The following is a 22,350-nucleotide window of genomic DNA, read 5'->3' as shown; positions in this document are numbered from 1 at the left end:
TCTAGCTTCTCTTCCCCACACCCCTCCCGGAGCTGAAGACCAAACCCAGGCCTTGCGCTTGCTAGGCAAGTGCTCTACCACTGAGCTAAATCCCCAACCCGTGTTTTCTTTTCTAAAGGCACACTCTGTTCTCCAGCAGAAGGTAGGAAGCCAGTCCTGAGAGAATTCCTTTTCCTCACCCTTTTAAATCTTGAGGAAGGGCTGCCAAGTGTATAAATTCCTCCTTTGATCAGAAGATAAAGCAGAACAATGCTGTAGAGCTGAGCAGATTCCTAAGGAACATTCTTCTGGGGTGTGTAAGCTTGCTTGAGGTGCCAATGTACAGAGGAAGGTGAGGTTGGTGGACAGCTAGGGGCTGGGAAGGTGGTACAGCCAGAAGTTGCTCCTAGACTTCTCCCCAGAATAGCTTTTTGTTTTGCTTAGCTAGTGCTTAAGACTGAGCCTACACCTCACACATGCTACTTAGGTGCACTACCACTGAGCTAGAGTTTTCTTTTTCTTTTTTGAGACAGGTCCTGAACTGCTGAGTTTTAGTAATCTGTCTTAGCCTCAGCTAAGATGAGACTCCAGATGCCACATTCTCATATTCTCTCTCTCTCCTTCCGTCCCTGACCGCTTTCCCTTAAAGTAGAACTTCATCCAGTCTCTAGTAGTGCATGAGTGTTTATTTAAACGAAAGTGTCAGGTCTCTCTTCCCTTGCTAAAGGAAAGGGGGGAAATGCTGGGAATACACTTCTAAATTCCAAAACCCAAGTAGACTGCCGATTTATTTTACCATTCCTCTCTTCCGACAGTTACGGACAGTCCTCTTTTGCAATCTGTAAAACGGGAATAATTTTCCTATCTGCTTCACAGTTTTGAATGAGACAACAGAGCGCTAAATTCTTTACAAGCACAATTCCAGTCCGTGCTCATGAGAAAGGTATGATTACTATGGGGCCTGGGTGTGATGTCTGGCCAAGCGCTGTTATTATCAGGATAACCTTCCTCACCTGGCCGCGGCAAGGCTGTCAGCAAACACTGAGGTGAGAACGCCGCACGCATCCAGCCCTTTACAGGACCCACATAACGAGCTAATTACAAAGTTCGAAGCACCTGAACGTCCGCGAGATTTCGCTAAATGCTGGAGGAAATGAAAGATTTAGTCTTGACTGTTTTCTGTCTTCCAATCCAAGTTAATCTCCGAGCGGCCTGGGGCCAAGATCTCAACCCAGGAAACTGCAGGTCAGAGGTCGGTGGTGCGCGGTTCAGGGAAAGGGTCCGGGAACAAAGGGCGCTTCAGAGCCCGAGGCAGGCCAGGAAGGGTCCTGGGGTAGCTTCCCCGAGAGGCCCCTGGCGGCGCCTAGACACCCATTCCCCCCGGGCAAGCTCTCCAGCCCGCAACCTCCCAGCAGCTGCCTCGCAGGCACCACCCTCGCCCAGCCCACCACCTCAGGTAGACCATCCGTGTCAGCCAATCGTAAGGCGCCCAAGCACGGGGGCGGTGCTTGTACCATCGGAAGTGACGTACAGTGCTCGGCTGGCCGCGGAGTCAGTCGAAGCTCTCCTCAGCGGCCGGCTGAGCCAGCTGAGGCGGGAGAAAAACATGGCTCGGACCTTTGAGGGCGCGAAGGCTTGGGTTGCGGTGGAGACTGGGGCTCCCGTAGCGTGAGGTAAGAGGCTGCCGGTGCGTGCGAAGCGAGGCCTGGCGCTGCGCGGCCGCTGAGGGACTCAGAGGGGAGGGACCGCGGCCGTCTTGCCCCTGGGTCACTCCATCCTCTCTGACTCGTTCCTCAGGGCCCCGTCCCCTACCCGGCGGTCGTCAGCGCCCCGCGCCAGGCCCCTTTGTCGCGGGCCGTCGGACGCTGCTGTCCCTCGGGGGGAGGGGAAGCCACCCCACGGTCCCTCGGGACAGTGAGGGAGCCGCGGCGGCGGTCCCAGGCTCCGGTCCCGCCTGTTCTGGAGAGTTGCTGTTGAACTTCTGCTATGGCCTCTTCCTCCTCTTCTCCCAGCTCGGCTTTTGGAGCCGCGGATAGTTCTTTTTCTTCTCCTGAGACCCATCACCTCGTTACCTTAAAACAAAAGTCCAGGATCTACTTGCTTTGGGAAGGCAATAATATCTGTGTATATTTTAGCGTATCATCTTTTTGCTAGGGCATTAGAGTAAATATTTAACTCTTCCTGAGTGACTGAGGAACAAGAAATAATTGAAGAGGAGGGGAGCGTATACGGTATTGTTTGTGTTGTCCTGATAGAAGGTGAAGTTCTAATTATTACATTTTTATTTTAGCCAGTGGGTGTTTTGAATTGAGTGACACGAAGGAAGCATCCCTGTTTGAACAAGATTACTTAAGAAGTATTCCCAAATCTTACCAGGTACGTGTCAGGAGGAAAACTGCCTTGGGAAAAACTTACTGAGTGTGGAACATCACAAGCCACCAGGTCAGGAAATAAAAGGCTATATTCTTTAGGGGTTGGTGAAGTAGCATTGGGGAAGGGAGGTTGCACAGAGGTCCTGGAACACTGGTTCCAGGGAAGACTTTGTACTCTTGCCTCTTTGATGATGGTTCATTCTCCACAAGAAACTGTTACTCAGCTCTGCTGTCATTATGGAATTGGTGTGGGCATTCAAGGTTAAAGACCACGCTGAAGTGCCTTGGTTGAAATTTTCAAGTTTTTGAAGCTGTCTGCATGGTTGGCATTCAGTGTTTTGAGTACTGAGAAGCATTGTAACTGATACAAAGATATTTGTTAACTCAAACTTCGTTCCAAAGTGTTTTTTAACCTAGGTACAAAATAAATACAGAGCTTCCACAAATCCCCACGAGTGCTGGCTAAATTCAGATTCAAAAGCAGGTTGCCTTGTGAAGACCTCTGTTGTTTTGGGCTTGGTGGTGTACCCTGTAATTGCTGTTCTTGTCTGCATTGTAGACCTATGGTAGAGGGAGTCAAATTTAAGGCCAGCCTAGGCTATGTGATGAGACACTGTCTCTGAAAGTAATAATGATAAAGTAAGGAAAGTTGTGTTATGATTTGTGTACTTGTTGCCTGCAGTTTAACTTGCAAACATTATACTTCAATGGTCTCAATCTCTTTCAGTTTTCTGGAGCATAACGGTTGGTGGGTTTGCCTTCAGGCTTTTAGAAACAACTAACTTTCTGTAATTAGCTGTGTAAGCGTATGAGTCTTTGTTTGCATCTGTTTAGAGCTCCAAATTTTCCATTCAGTTTTATCTTTCTGTGTACATTGCTGTGCCCAGGAGTAAATCCAGCATATTGTTTGGAATGTAATAAATTAGGCACATTCAGTACATTTGTACCTAAAGACAGTCTGATTTCTAAGAGCTCAGAGTTTGCATCACAGCATCACATCAACCCTTCAGATCAGGAGAGGTGCAAAGCACTTTCTTAAAATGCCTTAACAACATACCTGTAGAGATCAGCCTGAGCTACGGAATGAAATTGTGACTATCTTGCTTTGATAAGACAACTTAATCTGTTTTACTAATTGATCATATTTTCAAAACAAATTTGAGACAGGCAAATGCTTAAAGGTGTTTTAGTGTGCTTCATTTACACAATTTGGTGATTTGTTTAATCTGGACATAACACATCCTGCCCTCCCAGTACTAGAGATTGAACCTAGGGCCTAAGCAAGCACTCTACCACTGAGCCATATCCACTTTGGTTTGGTGGTTTCATTTGATACTTGTAACTGAGTTGGGCTACAAACCAACCTCCAGAAACTGGGGAGGGAGGAAGGAGAAGAGAGAAAGAAAGCAAAGAAGAAATTGTTCAGTCCATCTAGGAAGACAGGTTAGCAAATTCTAACAGTGATGGATTCAAAGTTCCAAAGAAGGATGTGATCTCCTGGTATGGAAGGTGAAGAAATGAGCAGGTCTGAAGAGAAATATTATGCTCAAAATGAGGCTTACAGAATGAGTTCTTTCTATTAACAAGGGCAAATGGGTAAAAGTGATCAGATCCTAAGCTCTCTTCCATTACCTGCAATTAATAAGGTAATTGAGAAAAGTGCCTAACAGCTCTGGTATGTATTCGTACTCAGGTATGGTATGTACTCTAGTTTTTGATAGTATTTATATACAATATTCTTTTAGTAGGAATCATATTCACACCTGGGAATTCAGCTCTCAATAGGGGTTTCCCACATTCGTAGAACTATGGTTGAAGCTAAGAAAAAAAACTCTTTGTTTTCCTTGCTTATGTGGGGGTCACAGTTTTGTTTGCTTGCTTGCTTTTGTTGCTGTTTTGAGACAGGGTCCCTCTGGTTATCCTAGGACCCACTACACATATTAGGCTGGTCTGCAACTCACAGAGAACTACCTGTCTCTATCTCTAAGTGCTAAGATTAAAGGCATGCACCAGCACATTTAGCCATGAAGTCAGTTTTTATATCTTTATTTTGTGTATTTCTGTATACCTTGAATCTTTTTTTGCAATATTATTTCTTTATTTAAAATTTAATTTCATATATATATTATGATATTTCCATCCTCACCCATTAATCCTCTTTTATCTCTTCCCTTCCCAGTGAACCTCTTCTTCCTCCCAACAACTTTCATGTCTTCACTTTTCCCTTTTGTGGAAATTTTAATTAAGGTTGTCTGCATGAGCATGGATGGGTGGTTATTTACTTAAGTAAAGGTGGCTAGCCAGGGATGGTACCACTGAGGAATATGACTTCCCACCCCTGGCAACCATTCCTATAACTCCTTGAGAGTGGGGTAGGTTTATGGGTCCCTTCCAAATCCATGATAGAATGTTAATGGGCCCAGTCTTATGCAGGTCTTGTGCCATGCTTCTGTGAGTAATGGATACATGGCCATGTCACGCCCTGAAGATTGTTTTACAGTATTCCCTCCCATATTCTGGCTCTTAAAATCTTTCAGCCTTTCTCAGTATTACCTGAACTTAGGAGGGGTGGAACTGATGTCCTGTCTTAGGCTGAGCCCTCAGCAGTCAGTTGTTTTCAACACATTGACTAGTCATACAGCTCTGCATTAAGTTATATCCATTGTAAACAGAAGCTTCCTTGACCTACACTGAGAATAGCACTACAACATAAATATCTAGGAGCAGTTCAGTACTCTGTCCACTTAGCAAAACAACAATAATAGGTTCCTCTCCTTGGGCTTGTAGTAACCTCTCTTCCATCCATTTACAGTACAATTACAGGCATGAATTCCTATGGAGTGGTCCTCAAATCCAATTAGAAGCAGTTGGTTGTCCCCATAACAGCTGTACTGGCTAATTTGCATCAATAAAGCAGGCTGAGCAAGCTATGGGGAGCAAGCCAGTAATCAGTGCCCTCTCCATCTGCTCCTGCCTCCAGGTTCCTGCCCTGTTTTGAGTTCTTGCCCTGCCTTCCTTCAATGATGAACAGTGATTGGAAGCATAAACCAAATAAGCCCCTCCTACCCCCTGTCTGCTTTATTGTTCGTGTGTTTCATTACAGCAATAGTAACCCTAACTAAAACAACAGCCATGCAACTATTGCATCAGTGGGCACGTCTTGGCCAAAAGATTGGTATTGTAGCTCACAGGATTCATAGCAGAGTAAGGGTGTTGATAACATTTCTCTTGTAGTAACCTGCACAATGCCTTCTGAGATCATAAAAAATAGACAGCAAGGAGGAAGTTTCCAGCTCAGTTCTAGCTTGATGTTTGCATGTCTTGCAATCAGAAATGTTTTGTGTCTTCAGCGATAGTGTCTTACTACTAAGATCTGGTTAGCAACTAAAAGCAATAGCAATAACCTATTATTAAGGGGGAAGAGGAGCTTTTGCTACTTCCTTATCCAACAAACCGATTAAAGGGTATCTTATACCATCCCTCGCACTAGGATTTTTGTTTTAAATTGTTGGGACATTATTCATTTGGGATCTTACTGTGTAGCTTTGGTCTGGAATTTTCAAGGTTGAGATGCCTCAAACTCAGAGATCTGCCTTCTATCTCCTGACTGCTGAAGTTAAAGGCATGTGCCACTATGCCTAGCCTATGTCTTCTTTCCGATATGATAGATTAAAAAAGAACAAGATGTACACATAGACATTTTCACAGTTAAGGGAAATAAATGCGACTGTGAACTACTTTCTGGGTTTCTTTTTTGCTTTTGTAGATAGGGTCTCATGAAGCCTATGCTAACCTCAGATTGTAGGTGAGGAGGACCTTGAAGTCTAGCTCTTCCTGTGTTCTAACAAGTGTTAGGATGGCAGGTACCACCATAACTGACCTTGGATTTCTTTTTAACTATTTTGGTACAAAATAAATGGAATTTTAAAACTTTTAAAATAGATTTGAAAGCAGTTTTTGTTGGCTTAGCTGTAGGTATTTATCTTTGAACTTTGAGACTATATTAAAATACTATTTAATTAACATCCTTACTGTTAAACAGTAATGCTTTCTGAAAGTCTTACTGTGAAATGGAGTCATATACTTTAGCTCAGATTGGCCCAGAACCTACTATGTAGGACCAATTGGCTTTGAATTCATAGTAGTTTTCATGCCCCAGCCCTTCAAGTACTGCATTATAGACGTGAAGCACCGCATCTAGCTTTAGTATTGAGATCCAGTCTTTCTATGCAATACAGGTTGTCCTGGAACTAACTTGCTGTCCTGTTTCAGCCTCCTAAGTACCTGGGATTACAGCCATGCACCAGTATACCTAGCTTAACAGTTACACGATAGAAAAAAGCAAATATTTTACTTCATTTGATATAGTTGAGATTTGTTAGAAACAAACATTAGAAGTAGATAACTTAGACCAGTGGTTCTTAACCTGTGGGGTGCAACTCCTTTGAGGGTTGCATGACCCTCTTTTACAAGGGTCACCTAAAACATCAGAAAACATTAGATAGATATTTACATTGCTATTCATAATAGCAACAAGATTACATTATAAAATAGCAACAAAAAATGTTTTGGTTGGGGGTCATTTCTACATGAGGAACAGTGTTAGGGCTACAGTGTTAGGAAGGTGGAGAACCACTCACTGAGACCACAACATGAGAGCCTGATGTATGCATTGATTATAGCTTACATAATGCTGTTATTCCTCAAGGCCGTATTATTCAGATAAATAGTGAATATTTTTGTTTTCTTGAAGAAGAAAAGGAGGTGTAATTATTTTATGACTTATTTAGCAAAGTGTCTAGAAAGGCACTGTTTGAACCCAGGTCCTGCAATACTGGTCCAGTGTTCTTTTCATTGTGTTTCTTAAATTGGTGTTTGAATATTTACATATGTAACATGTAGCACAGTTTTGGAGTATGTATTAAAGAATAAGCAAGTTTATAGTCCAACCTGGAAAGACCAATTATAATCCATATGACATTTTTCTGAGATAGGGTCACAGAGTGCAGGTTGGCCTTGAATTTGCTATGTGGCCTTGAACTTTTTTTTTTTTTTTTTGGTTCTTTTTTTCGGAGCTGGGGACCGAACCCAGGGCCTTGCGCTTCCTAGGCAAGTGCTCTACCACTGAGCTAAATCCCCAACCCCGCCTTGAACTCTTAATCTGCTTCTACTTCCCAAGTACTGGCATTACAGGTGTGCACAGCTGGTTCTTTCCTTCCCTTTCTTCTTCCCTCCCATTTTGAGACAGGGTCTCAAAATTATAGCCTGTGCTGGGCTTGAACTTAGAGTAATTCTACTGTCTTAGCTTCATGAATGTTGGAGTTACATTATATGCCACTACATGTATCTAATAAATCATTATTAAAGTTCCACTGTGTAACGAGAAAACAAAGCAAAACCACAATCTTCTTTCCAGGTGAGAGGAAATGAATGAGAGGAGACTCTCAAGTGGAGATCAGCGCTGGTAGTGCCTTCTGCTGAGGAGGGAATGACACAAGACTGATCTTGTTTTTGTTTCAAAAAATTCAGTCTACTTAGAAATCAGGAAAATACTTTTCAAATGTTCTATTTTCAGTTTGGGAGAATAAGTAAACATGTATGCTCTTCCCACTAGATAAGCTCTTACAGAGATCTAACTATTCTTAGAAACAAAATCACAGTGCCGTGAGTAACTGTAACTGCATTGGTTTATTTATTAGGCCACTTTATCTGTGTTCATAGTAGAATGTATGACTGTTCTAACAAACACTTAATAGTTTAATGTATAAATCAGTTTTAGACTGCAGTGCTAAGTGAGAAAAGGATGCTTTTTAGCTCCAGGGAATATATAGTGTTGTACTTTCTTTTCTGTTCTGTTCTGTTCTGTTCTGTTCTGTTCTGTTCTCTGTTCTGTTCTGTTCTTTCTCTCTTCCTTCCTTCCTTCCTTCCTTCCTTCCTTCCTTCCTTTCTTTCTTTCTTTCTTTCTTTCCTTCTTTCTTTCTTTCTTTCTTTTTGGAGGGAGTGGGAGACGGATTCTCACTGTCAACCTAGAGTAGACTTGAGTGCCTTCCAATCCTTCTGCCTTAGTCTCTGAATGCTGAAATTACATGTGTGTATCCCATATTTGACTTGGAATGACCCTCTTTTGTCAGAATAGACCTCTTCCCTTCCTCCTTTTGCATGCTAGATGAGTTTTCAGACTAGATTTTGTACATGTTCTCACTCTGTAGCCTAGGGTTGGCCTTAAACTTACGGCATTTCTGCCCCCAGCCTTGTAAATGTAAGGATTATAGGTGTGAAATACTACATACACCCTACTAACTGCAGTTGGTTTTTTTTGGTTTTTGGGTGTGTGTGTGTGTGTGTGTGTGTGTGTGTGTGTGTGTGTGTTGGGTTTTTTTGCCCCACTCATAGTTACTGAGGTATGTTTTACATATGAAAATCCATAAATCTATTTATCTAGACATCTGTGCACCCAAACTGAGCACTTCTGTTGATGATGGAAAACAGCAGTCACAGAACTGCACAACAGCAGTTAGGACAGAGAATGTGGGACTAGGGATATGGCTCCATTGCTAGAGTTATGCCTAGCATTTGTGGAGTTCTTTGATCAAGCTTGATGGCTTACACCTGCAGTCATAGTGCTCAACAGATAAGAGGTAAGAAGATCAGGGGTTTATGGTTATCCTTTGCTACTTGGTATAGTGAGTCTGGGGCAACCTGAGCTACACAAGGATGCTGTCAGCAAAAAGGAGGGAGGGAAGAAGGAAGAGACAGACCATATTTTCACCACTCAAAAAGATTGTGTCTGTTTTGAGTAACAGTCTAGTTTTGTAGATCAAACTGGCTTTGGCTTTGAACTCTTGATCCTCCTGCCTCAGCCTCCTGAGAGCTAGGATTAAAAGCATGTAACTCTAGACTCAGTGGGTACACGATACTGGGACTTTAACCCAGGGCCTTGCACCTACTAGATGAGAACTCTGCTATTGACATTCAGTCAGTCTGTCTGTCTGCCTGTCCTCCCCCTGCCCCCCACACACGAACATTTGCTCATTTATAGTTTAGTGTCATGTTATAATGTTGTCTACACCACTGTCTGTTTAGAAAAACTACTGCAAAATGAGACTGCCCACTAAGTAATAACTATCCATGCTCCTACCTCCTATATTCCTTAATAACCATTATTCAACTTTCTGTCTCCCTGTCTTCTTATTCCAGATATTTCCTGCATGGAAATAGACTGCATTTGTTCCTTTTGTTTGGTTTATTTCACTTAGTATAATGTCCTTAAGGATCATCCATGTTACAATATTCTTCATTACTTTTTATGCCTAGATGATATTCTGTTCTGTGCATATGCCACATTTTGTATATCCATGCATTGATGGATACATGGTTATTTCCACCTGTTGGCTATTGTAAATAATAGTGTTTATACCAATATTGCACAGTTTGGACCCCACAGTGTCCTTTAAACAGATTTGGTTCTTTTTTTTTTTTTTTTTTTCTTTTTTTTTCCGGAGCTGGGGACCGAACCCAGGGCCTTGCGCTTCCTAGGCAAGCGCTCTACCACTGAGCTAAATCCCCAACCCCCCTTTAAACAGATTGATGTGTAAATTAAATCTGTTTTTGGTGCTTTTGATTAGGAGTAGAATTGATAGCGCAAACAATAATTATGTTTACACTTTGAAGGAAGCACACAAAAGTGTTTTTTAGAATGGCTGCCCCATTTTGCATCCCTTACTAACAAAATATGAGAGTTTCTGCATATATTTGCTACTACTTCATATTTTCCATTATAGTTTCCATATAAGTGTCAAGTAGATTTGACATGTGACTGGTTGTAGGTTTGTATCTCCCTTCTGACTAGGGTTGCTCAGCATCTTTTCATGGGCTTGAACTTCTTAGTGTTTACAGCACATCAATGCTTATTTTAATGATTGGACACACACATGCACGCACACACATATACACACATACACATATATCTATACATCATATTCTTCATGCATGCTAGGTAAGCACTCTTATCAACTAAGCCACATTCCCAGCCTAACTCAGTTTTTTATTATTACTGTTTCTTTGTAATTCTTAGTTGTATTTCTCAGTTTTAATTTTTCTACTCTTTTAAGCCATGTTGGAAATGGAGGCATGTTTTGTAATATTTAACACAAAAGATTTACTGTTATTTGTCATGTTGAAATTTTGGTAATGCCAAAGTATATTTAATGATTCATGTCAAATGAATGAACAGAAAAGTAGTACAAAGTTCAGTAATTATCTCCATCAAGAACTTCTGTTGGGAAACCAAGTTAGATTGCAAACTTTGTGGTTAGCATGTTGCCTTTCAGAAGAAGCTTCTTTCTGTGAGTGGGTCTTCTCTTCCTTGAGCTTCCCCCAGCTCATATATAATAGATCCCTATAGACACAGATGGTTGTTGTGGCTGAGTGTCCTGAATGTTTAGAATGTTGAGAGTGGGGGTTGGGGATTTAGCTCAGTGGTAGAGCGCTTGCCTAGGAAGCGCAAGGCCCTGGGTTCGGTCCCCAGCTCCAAAAAAAAAAGAACCAAAAAAAGAACCAAAAAAAAAGAATGTTGAGAGTGGAACAATGATTAGTGATAATTAGGTTACAGTATGCCATGCTTTTTGTCATGACTTAGTATACTCCTCGTTAGTATACTTGTACAAAACATTTTGAATTTTAAATTTTAAAAATAGGGGGCTGGAGAGATGGCTCAGTGGTTAAGAGCACTGACTGCTCTTCCAGAGGTCCTGAGTTCAAATCCCAGCAACCACATGGTGACTCACAACCATCTGTAATGAATCTGATGCCCTCTTCTGGTGTGTCTGAAGATACCTATAGTATACTCATATAAATAAAATCTTTAAAAAAAAAAATATGAGCTAGTAAGAAAGCCTAATGGGTAAAGGAGCTTGTCACCAAGCCTGACAACCTGAGTTGGATCCCTGGTACCTATGTGGTGGAGAGAACCAATTCTTAAGGTGCTATGGCATGAGTACCCCTACACACCTCACACAACAACAACAATAACAATAATATTAATAATTTAACTGAAATAAAGACAGGTAAGATTAGTTGCCTTCCACTTTATTCTTGAACTTTCATGCTCCTCTATTTACAGTTTGTTTGGCAAGCAGTTTACCCATGAGCTGTCTCACTGCCTCTCACCTGGCAGGTACCGGAGCTCTGGAGAGTCTTACCTGCATTTTGGTCTTTTTGTTTGTTTGTCTTCCTCCTCTTGAGACAGGGCTACACTATGTATAGGTGGAGCAAGCTGACATTAAAATCAATAGTAATCCTCCTGCCTCTGGCTCCTGAGGCTGCAAGTGCAAGTGTAAAACACCATGCTGTGCTTTACCTGTCTTTAAGATCATGAAGAATCTTGGGGAAACTTAATTTTTCCCATGCCTAATTTTTTTCCACTACTGACTAAAAACAACATCCACCTTACCAACAAAATGATTCTTTGTTTTTCTGTTTCACATACTCTCTAAACTCAGCATGTTTGTTTAAATTAAACCACTTCTAACATTTCCACTGCCACCATCCTTATGCCAAGCCATTGCTAGTCCCCTCATTTATCTGCATATTTATCTCTTGGATCTCCCTGTTTCCCTCCCTCTCTGCCAAGAAATCCATGACCCATTCCATGCTAGGCAAAACTCTGTTATTGAGCTATATCCCAAGCCCTCGAGTTTTGTTTTTGTTATTTTCTACAGAACAGTAGGGAATTTTGAACAGTGTAATTTCATGTGCTTAAAGTTTGTCTTCCTGTTATAGTGTTAAGTACAGTAAAGTGTCTCCAACACTACATACTCTTATTGTCAGATTTTTCAAGGTTCAGTGAAGGGCAAAGAAGTTTGATATGTAATCTTAATGATTGAACTTTTTTTTCTGTTTTGTGTCTAGACATTGAATCTTAATCCTTCAGCCTCAGCTAATTTAATCTCCATCTTTATCAAAACATTTTACCAAATTCATAAAGTAAAGTTAAGTTTGATTCAAATGAAAAACTTTCATTGTGTCAGACTGTAAGGCAGACATATTACTGCACATTTAATATAAATTAAATTAAGAAAGAATTAAAACTTGCAAATCAAGTTTGATGTTGAAATGCTGGTGTTTGAGTAGATCTTACCATTCAGTGGATAACAACTTCATTTACTTGAGAAATTGGTTCCCTGAGAGGTGAAATGCCTAATCAAAGCTGAAGTTTAGCTATGATAAGACCCAGTAATCAGTCTCAATCTCAGTCAGCTGTTGTCCCCCCAACCCGAGCCCTGTCTTTCTCTGTCTGTGTGTCTGACTCTCTCACTTTAAACTCATGGCAGTCCTTTCTCAGCCTCCTCACTGCTGAGATTACAGATGTATGCCAGTGGTTCTCAACCTTCCTAACCTGTGACCTTTTAATACAGTTCCTCATGTTTTGGTGACCCCCAACTATAAAATTATTTCATTGCTACTTCATAACGTTAATGTTGTTACTGTTATGAATTGTAATGTCAATATCTATTTTCTGGTGGTCTTAGGTGACCCCCGTGAAAGTTTTGTTTTTCTACCTGCCCCCAAAGGGCTTGCTACACACAGGTTGAGAATCACTGCTCTATGCCCTGCTGTCAAGTTTGTTTGGTTATAGTTGTTTATCACAAGGGTTATATAATATATGAACTAGGTATAAGTAATGAGTATAGTAACTTATTATAAAAATCAAGGAGGATTCTGATTTAGATTATCTAGGTATTTAAAACTTAAATAAATCTTCTCAAACTGCAAATAGATAAAAAGAATCATGACATCTCATCAGTAAAATATAGATTCTGAACACTGATGTCCTATAGAACTCTGTTGTCAGTCTCTCTAACCAGCTTGTCCCGTCTCTAGAAAGTTCTTACAGTCCTGCTTCCTGTCTTTTGTGTTTCAGATCTGCCTTACTCATCTCACCTCTGAAGGCATAGTGCCCATAAGATTATCCTCATGTCATACATGAACTGTACATTGAAAGGCAGCTCCCCAAACCACCCTTAGGTTTGATAATCTGTTAGGATACATAAACCATATAGAACAATGTTAAACTTGTGGTTAATGGTTATTACAGGGTAAGGATAGATTAAAATCAGCTAAGGAAGAGCATGTAGAGCAAAGTCTAGGAATGTTCCCAACGTGGAACTTCTAGTAGTTTTCCCCTGTGAAGTAAGTTGTGTTATACTCCTAACTATCAGTATGTAATAGTATACCTGGGGTATTGGCAACCAGTGATTCTCACATGAGTTTCAGGGACCATGCTTCATTGCATAGGCACAGTGGTAGAGTGCCCATGGTGTTGTTGAACTCAGTCTCCAGGTTGAATTAAGATTACCCTTTATCACCTAAAGTTTTTTCTACCCCAAATCATATAGTTGGTTATTACATATGACCAGTCACACACTAAGCAATGACATTCCTATTAGGTATGCCAAAATAGGCTCCCTTTTGGACAAGGCTAAATTATTTATATATAATATATAAAATTACAGCTTCTTTCCTCTAGTCAGGCATGGTAACAACTGACTAGAAGGGGAAGCAGGAGTTCAAGGCCAGCCCAAAATACATAAGATAAAAATACAGCCCTTTGGGCTGGAGAGATGGCTCAGTGGTTAAGAGCACCTGACTGCTCTTCCAGAGGTCCTGAGTTCAAATCCCAGCAACCACATGGTGGCTCACAACCATCTGTAATGGGATCTGATGCCCTCTTCTGGTGTGTCTGAAGACAGCTGTAGTGTATTTATATAAAAATAAATAAATTAAAAAAAAATACAGCCCTTCACAAACAATCCTTTACTTCCTTTAAGATCATCTATGGAATAATTTGATTTGATACTAACTTCACGAGTATTACTAAGGGAGTTACAGGTAGTTGTGAGTTACTTGACATAGATGCATTGGATCTCATAATTTCTCTCTGGGAACTGAACTCTGATCCTCTTCAAGAGCAGTACATACTTTTAACTACTATTTCTAGTCCTGTGTAATTTAATTTAATTTAATGTTTTTGTTTTGTTTTGTTTTCTTTGGTGATAAGGATTCACTATGTAGAGCAGGTTAGCCTTGAAGTCAGAACTTTGTCTCTGTCTCTGCCTCCTGAGTGCTGGGATCAAAAGCATGTGCCACAACACCTAGCTTAAGTGGATTTTTGTTTGTTTTTGAAACAGGTTCACATGCAGTTCTGGTTATCCTGGAACCTAGACTAGGCTATCTTCCAACTCATAGAGATCCCCCCCTGCCTTTGCCGCCCAAGTGCTTTAATTAAAGGCATGCACCACGATGCCTGTCCCTGAGTGAAATTTTAGGACAATGTATTTCAATAAATCTGTTTCTCATAAAGTCGCTAAAAAGCCTTTCAATTCCCTCAGGTTTCTGTGCTTTTTATGAACTCTTTCCAGTCCTTATACTATCTATAGATTTTGACAATACTGACCATTTTCTTAGAACACTTTATTCCTGTATTTCTCTATCATATCTTTTCTTGTTTTTGTGTCCTACTTGAGCATTATTGGGTTTCTTGATTTCTCTCTTTTCTTTACAGTCTCTAAGGGTGGTATCAATTGCTTTTTTGTCTTTAGGTCTTCAGGTGTTCATAGATGTCACCTGGGGTTTTCTTTTTAATCTCTAGTCAAATTACTCTCTTGAACTCTAGGCCAAGCAGAGAGGACATATACTCATAGGAACTTCACAGTAGTAATGTATTTTGATCCAACTAAAAGGAATCATGTGGCTTTGAAAAAACAAAGCATGTACATGATTGTCATCTGATTGAGAAAGAAATTGGTAGCTTAATGTTTGTCCAATTTAAGATAGCTCCCAGGCTAGAATATGGAGCTTGCTCAGTACATGTGAAGTCTCAGATTCAATCCCTAGCACTATTCCCAAATCCCTAGAAATACCAAGATACGTGGGGCTCACAATACACTTTGGGAGGCTGAGGTAGATGGATTACCAGGGTTCATGACCAAATTTTGTCTCAAAAGACAAAACATTGAGAAGAAGAAAAATATATATAACTATATTTTGGTTCTATATAAGGTGTATATTAAATATATTCAGTTTAGACTTGGGTACATCTCAATATGCAAATATTCTAAAATTTGAAATAGTACTTATCCCAAACATTTCAGATAGAAGGGTAGTCAGCCAGTATTTTGACTTTGCTATTTGATTCTGTTACTTCTTTTTCTGACCTTATTGTACTATCTAGAACTGGTTAAAATGCTGAATTAAGGTAGTAGGTGGTTGACAATCTGCATATGAATAATTTCAAGGTTTCCCATTAAGTGTGAGTTGTTGATATCTTCAATGAAGGAAGGAACTTCCTTTCTGCTTATCACCAGTTAAAATATCTACCATAATAAGCACATTTTATTTATAGTACTTGTTTTAATTTTTTGTTTTCGTGACAGACTAGTCTTGAGCTCTGTTGTGTAGCTGAGGATGCTGTGGTTTGAATTGCAGCAGCCCCACATAGTAACTAACAACTCTTTGTAATTCCAGTACCAAGGGGGCTTGACACTTTCTTCTGGCTACCATGGGCACTGCTTCCATGTAGTACACAGACATATGTGCAATTTGAAGTACTCATACACATAAAGTAAAATACATAGCTGAGGATGGCCATGAACTCCTGACTTCCCTCTACCTCCTGAGTTCTGGGATTGCAGGCTTGTGCTTCCACACCAATTTTAATTTTTCTCTGCTTGGTCATTATTGCCAGTAGCTTACCAGTTTCCTGTTGTATCTTTGTTACTGTTTTTTTTCCCTCTGATCTTTATTAATCTCATCTATTTTGACTATAAAGTTTTAAATTTCATAAAATAGTTTCTTAGTTCTTACTTGCCCATTTATGCGTGGGGAATATAGTTTGGTATACAGGCTTGGAGTAGTTTAATTGTTATTGTCTCAACAAGTGAAAGTATATTAGCTAGCTTTACTTTTGTGAACTGCTTATTCAAACCCTTTCATTTTACTACAGTATTGTCAATTATTTTCCCCTATTGGTTCCTTATTATACATTGGAGGATTAATTCCTGCTGTACAGTGTAAGAAATTCTTTTCAGGTTATTGTTTCCCACAGACATTTTATAGTTAATCTTTTTGTTTTTTGAGACAGGGTTTCTCTCTGTAGCCCTGACTGTCCTAGAACTCGCTCTATAGACCAAACTGGCCTCAAACTCACAGAGATTTGCCTCCTGAGTGCTGGGATTAAAGGCTTATGCCATCACTGCACAGCATGGTTATTTTATTTTTTATTTCGATTTTCATCATTGAGCAGAGTGCAGGGTACATAGTATATATATAGGAAACATCATTGAGGAAGTGAACCCATTTCATGGTGCTTCCCTTTGTCATTAATATTAAAATGTTTACGTACCAGAGTGGAGAGATGACTGAGTGGTTAAGAGTACCTAGTATCCTTGCAGAGAGTTTAGTTCAGTCTCCAGTTATATAGCAGTTTATACCAATCTGTAACTCCAGTGCCAGGGGATCTGAAACAGTCTTCTGTCCCCTGTGGGCAAAAATACAAATACAAATGGCACACATACATACATGTAGGCAAATATTCATATACATAAAAATAACTTTTAAAAATGTATGTACCCCAAATGTTATGAAAATTTCATGTGGTTTATAGGTTTTGAACCAAGATAGGGAGGCCTTCTCTGTGCAGTAGCTATACATAAATTCTTATTTTTTCTTTTTATGACTTTTCTTTTTTTTTTTTTTACGGGGCTGGGGATCGAACCCATGACCTTGCACTTCCTAGGCAAGCGCTCTACCACTGAGCCAAATCCCCAACCCCCCTTATGACTTTTCTTACACCTAAATATATTTTTAAAAATGTTATACCTGTGAGTGTTTCACCTGCATGTATGCATACACACTTCTTGCATGCCTGGTGCCCTCAGAGACCAAAAGAGAGCATTAGATCCCTTGGAACTAGCATTAGAGCTAGTTGTAAATTACCATTTGGGTTCTGAGAATTGAACCCAGTTCTTATGCAAGAGCAGCTAGTGCTTTTAACTGCTAAACCATCTCTCCAGCCACCACATACGTACGTACGTACGTACGTACGTACGTACATACATACATACATACATACATACTCTATATTGTTGATTATGAATGCATTCTCTGTGGTAGGTGTGAATGCATGCAGATGCAGAGCCCAGAACATGTCATAAGGTGCCTTTCTTTCTCACTTTTCTACCTTATTTTGAGGGATAGGATCTTTCATTGAGCCTGAATGTGTCATCCTGTGTATACTAAGAAGGCTGGTTAGCAAGCTCCTGGACTCTGCTTGTCTCCACCCAAATGCTCCGTTTTTTGGGCATATGCTACAATGCTCAGGTGTTTTGTTGTTGGGTTTTTTTTGTTTTTGTTTTTGGTGGTGGTGGTTTTGTTTTTGGTTTGGTTTTTTTGGTTTTGATTTTTTAAAGACAGGGTTTCTCTGTGTAGTCTTGGCTGTCCTGGAACTCCACTAGGCTGGCCTCAAACTCATAGAATCTGCCTGTCTCTGACTCCCAAGTGCTGGTACTAAAGGCGTGTGCCCCTACACCGGGTTCCATGCTCACTTTTTATGTGGATGCTGGAGATTTGAACTCAGGTCCTCTTACTGAGCAAGCACTCTTACCCCCTAAGCCATCTCTCTAGCTCCATAAATGCATTGTTTATAGAATGTTGAGTTTATAATTCTAGAATATTGTTAATTGGAAGTTACATAATTTTTAAAAAGTTACATAACATATAAAAATTATGAAGACTGCTGGGGATATAACTCAGTGGTATGTTATTGCCTCAGATATCTCAGTTGCCTCAGATATTTTTGGTTTGACTTCTTTTTTTTTTTTTTTTCCCCTTTTCTTTTTTTCGGAGCTGGGGACCGAACCCAGGCCCTTGCACTTCCTAGGCAAGCGTTCTACCACTGAGCTAAATCCCCAACCCCTTGGTTTGACTCCTTCCTTCCTTCCTTCCTTCCTTCCTTCCTTCCTTCCTTCCTCCCTCCCTCCCTCCCTCCTTCCTTCCTTCCTTCCTTCCTTCCTTCCTTCCTTCCTTCCTTCCCTTTGTTTTTGTTGTGGTTTTGGTTTTGGGGTTTTTCGAGACAGGGTTTCTCTGTGTAGCCTTGGCTGTGCAGGAACTTACTACATAGACCAGGCTAGCCTCAAACTCAAGGAGATCTGCCTTCCTCCACCTCTTGAGCACTGGGTTCAAAGGTGTGCACCACTACCATCAGGCTGGTTTGATTAAAATAAAATTACAATAAATTAAAAAAAGATATGGTAGCTTTTATGTAAAGGCTGTATTATCTATAGACTTAAATAAAAAGAAAATCTGTTTTGCTTTGTTTTGTTTCCCAAATGGTAAGCATTTGAATTGCTTCTCTGCCTTGAGGAAGGAGATGGCTATTGGGAACTGTTTTATCATACATCTTGTTACTGTGCAGAAGGTATAATGCTTGTTTGCCCTTTTTCTCTGCTAAACCTTTTCTTCTAAACTATGACTCTGGACTGTGCACACATGTGACTAGTTTGCTGGGTGTGGTGATGCAGGCTGGAATTCCAGTAGCATTAACATGTAATCTCAGCAACATGGGAGAAACAGAAGGATTAAAGTTCATCCTTAGCTACTTAGTATGTAGCTAACGTAGGCTCTGCTACATGAAACTCTGTATCAAAGAACCTAAAGCAAAGGCTAAGTAGTCTCTTGGGATAGGAAGTATAAAATAAACATCAAATTCCAAAGACTCAATACTAAAAGAAGAAAATACTTTTATTTATTTTCATATTGATTATCTGTAATGTGATAATTTGGATATAGTAGAAAAGTATGTTAAAATTATTTCATCTACTCGTTTTTATTAATAAAATTGATGACATTTTAAAATTTCCATTTAAACTCTTTGTCTTCCATTTTATCTTTGTGATAAATTAGTGTTTAATACCAAAGTACTTGGTTTATCCCTTGAGATGAGTTCTCCTTCCCATGAATTAGAGATAGAATATTCTCTTTTCATCTACTGGTATTTCTGTCTTTAACAGAGGTGGAACATCTATTTTTAGTTCTCCGTTGCCATATTCCTTCTAGTGTTCAAGATAATTGCCTCTCCCTGTTTATTCTGAACCCAACCATCTGATTTTTTTAAGTAGGTGAATCATTAATAAAAGGTTCTTTTTTGCCTGATTTTTCTTTTCCAACTTTTTTTTTATTTATTTTTTATTTATTTACTTTTTTTTTCTGGTCATTAAATTTTTGACTGTAGAAGAAAGAACTCTTGTCCTTCAGTGAAATTATAAATGTGCCAGTCATTTGTTGCTGGTAAATTAACCAACAAATTGTGTGTGTTAATGACCACATAGAGGTGCTACCTGCCTTGTATAGAATTGAAGCAAAGTTTATCACTGTCTTCAGACACACAGATTCCATTATAGATGGTTGTGAGTCTCCTTGTGGTTGCTGGGAATTGAACTCAGGACCTCTGGAAGAGCAATCAGTGGTCTTAACTGCTGAACCATCTCTCCAGCCCCACAAAATTATCACTACAGGAAAAAGTAGTTCAAGATTGAGGAAGAAATTTGATATTTATGATGAATAAGTTATGGTGATTTAAGCCTATACTGGTTCCAGGTAATTTAAAAGTGTATCATCTAAGTTAGTAATGCTTGAATATATTCCACACTTGCTGACTGCTCTCCATAGATAGAAATGTGTAGATACTTAACCACAATTTTTACTAAACATTAGTAACTGCAATTTCCACAATTGTATGTGTGTGGGGTGTGTGTGTGTGTGTGTGTGTGTGTGTGTGTGTGTGTGTGTGTGTGTAAGTGTAAAAGCCAGAAAGCCAGAAGTCAACCTTGGTTGTTGGTACTGTCCGTCTTTTGTTTGAGGCAGAGTCACTCACTGGAAGTTAACTGAGTAGGCTAGACTGGCTGACCAGTAAGCACCTGAGCACCAGGGAGCCATCTACCTGTAACTACCTCCCCAGACTTGGGATTACAAGCCTGTACAGTCATGCATGGGTTTTTATGTGGATGCTTGGGATCAAACCTAGGCACAGTGGCACGCACTTTACTGACTGAACCATCTTCCCAGCTTCATAATTTTATTTCACATAGTGGCCTAATCAGTCCCATATCATTGTCATATTAGAATAGTGTCTAGTTTTTTTAAATTGATTTTATTGTCTGAGTATTTAAGACAGATTTATGCAACTAGAGCAGAGGCTATCGATGACTCATACTTTGAAATGAGAGGAGGACCTGCTTAGTTTTATAACAAGCCAATGAAATTTGTCTATCACAGGTGAAATTTAGTATCCTCATCATTTCTGAGCCTCAAGATGCCTGCAGGCTGAGACTGCTTTTTTAATCAAAATGCTAGAGATACTCAGGGATATCAGGAGCAAGGCATTTGGACTTAAGGATTCATAAAATTTTATTGCCAGCTACAAAGCTAGACCTGTGACACACCAGAGTCCCTCAGGATCACACTGATTTCTGAAGGCGTCAGGCCTTTTTTGGCCATTTTGTAAATATGCTCCTGACACTCAGATGTCACCTTCAGCCAGGTGGGAATGTAGGCAATAGAGCAGTAGAGCAGAGCCAACCACAGGCCCTTTCAGGGAGCATGCATATAAACTACGATGGTGACTGGCAGCAAAGAGAAGTGTGTCTATTGTTAAACTACAGTCATTGCTTCTTCATTTTCTTAGTATCTTTTGACATTGAGTTTTTAAATTGTGTATGTGACAGAGTTTAGAAGACAACCTCTAAGAATTGGCTTTCTTTTCAGGAACTGGCATTCTCTTTCAATCATGTAGGTACTGAGAACTTAACTCAAGTTGTCGGGTTTTGCTGTAAGAGCCTTTACCCACTGGCCCTGTTTCTTGTTTTTTTGACAGAGTCTAGTTATACAGTATAAGCTGGACTGGGAACTCATGGTTGGCACCCCTGGAGCTCCCTAGAACTTCATTCCACAGTGTTCTTTAGGGAGCCAACAGGGCCTGGCTAACTATCTTGAATTGTTAAGATGAGAAAGCATTTAGATGAGTAACAAGACTGACTTGTTTTATTTTTCCTGAGGTTTAAATTTAAATTGTAAATGAATGTCTACCACAGAAGGAGCAAGGAACTTTTAAATGAATCCCTGTGTTTTAGGGTATGCAAATGGTGTCCAAAAGTTTGATTAATTAGTTTAATTGCCCTCTTTTAGAGAATTTTAAAGTAGCTATGGCATTTGTGATCAGCAAGTGGTTACTGTGAAAGTTAGTGAAAAATATTAATTATTGCATTTTTTTCTTTAATCTGACTTAATTTTTTATCTATAAAAATGAGGCACTTTGAAACAATTCTCACTTGTAAAAGATCATCTATCTCTTTTTTTTTTTTAATTAAAAGAAAAAGCAATTTTTTAGGGCCTTGTGAGATGGTTCAGTGTTTTAAAAGCACTTGTTCTTTCAAAGGACCTGGATTCCATTCCCAGCACTTGCATGGCAACTCACAGCCGTCTGTGACTCCAGTTTCATGGGATCCAATGTTTTTTGGTAATTTCCATGGATACCAGGCATGCATGTGGTCCACAGATATACATGTAGGAAAAACACCCATCAGATAACATAATAATAAAATTAATAAGAATTTGAAATTTTATTAAATGTGAGTCGGTGTTTTGTACACATGTATGCATACTATCTAGTGTTAAAATCAGAGTGCCAGAAATGAGCGTTGGATCCTCTGGAACTAGAGTTATAGTTAGGAGCTTTTGTTTTGGTGCTTGGAATTGAACATGGGTCCTCGGAAAGAGCAGCCATTACTCTAGCTCCTCCCTCTGTCTTTTTTGACAGGGTCTCATGGTTTTTTGTTTTCTTTTTTTTTTCTTTTTTTAATGTATAAAATTATTTATTGTCAATAAATTTTTATTTAAGTGGTTGGTTTGATTTCTTTGCTGTCCTTCCAGGCACTCTGAAAATAGC

At 39.8% G+C, this 22,350-nt stretch overlaps 1 protein-coding gene across 4 annotated transcripts in view; it reads left to right on the top strand.

Moving 5' to 3' along the window:
* Positions 1 to 1,493: 1,493 nt before the first annotated feature.
* Positions 1,494 to 22,350, top strand: part of Pik3c2a (phosphatidylinositol-4-phosphate 3-kinase, catalytic subunit type 2 alpha) — a 105,539-nt gene continuing 84,682 nt past the window's right edge. For 2 of the 4 annotated variants that reach the window (XM_063267507.1, XM_039082801.2), the window contains exons 1-2: positions 1,494 to 1,652; positions 2,270 to 2,355. The gene's annotated coding sequence lies outside the window, so the exon portion shown is untranslated. Of the gene's footprint in view, positions 1,653 to 2,269; positions 2,422 to 22,350 lie in introns of all 4 variants that reach the window. The other 2 variants (XM_063267503.1, NM_001108500.1) reach the window with 2 other exon arrangements.

This window comes from Rattus norvegicus, chromosome 1 (genome assembly GCF_036323735.1).
Source record: "Rattus norvegicus strain BN/NHsdMcwi chromosome 1, GRCr8, whole genome shotgun sequence".
Classification (NCBI taxonomy): domain Eukaryota; kingdom Metazoa; phylum Chordata; class Mammalia; order Rodentia; family Muridae; genus Rattus; species Rattus norvegicus.
Note: the sequence above shows the minus strand (reverse complement) of the source record. Positions and strands in the feature narration are given on the sequence as shown.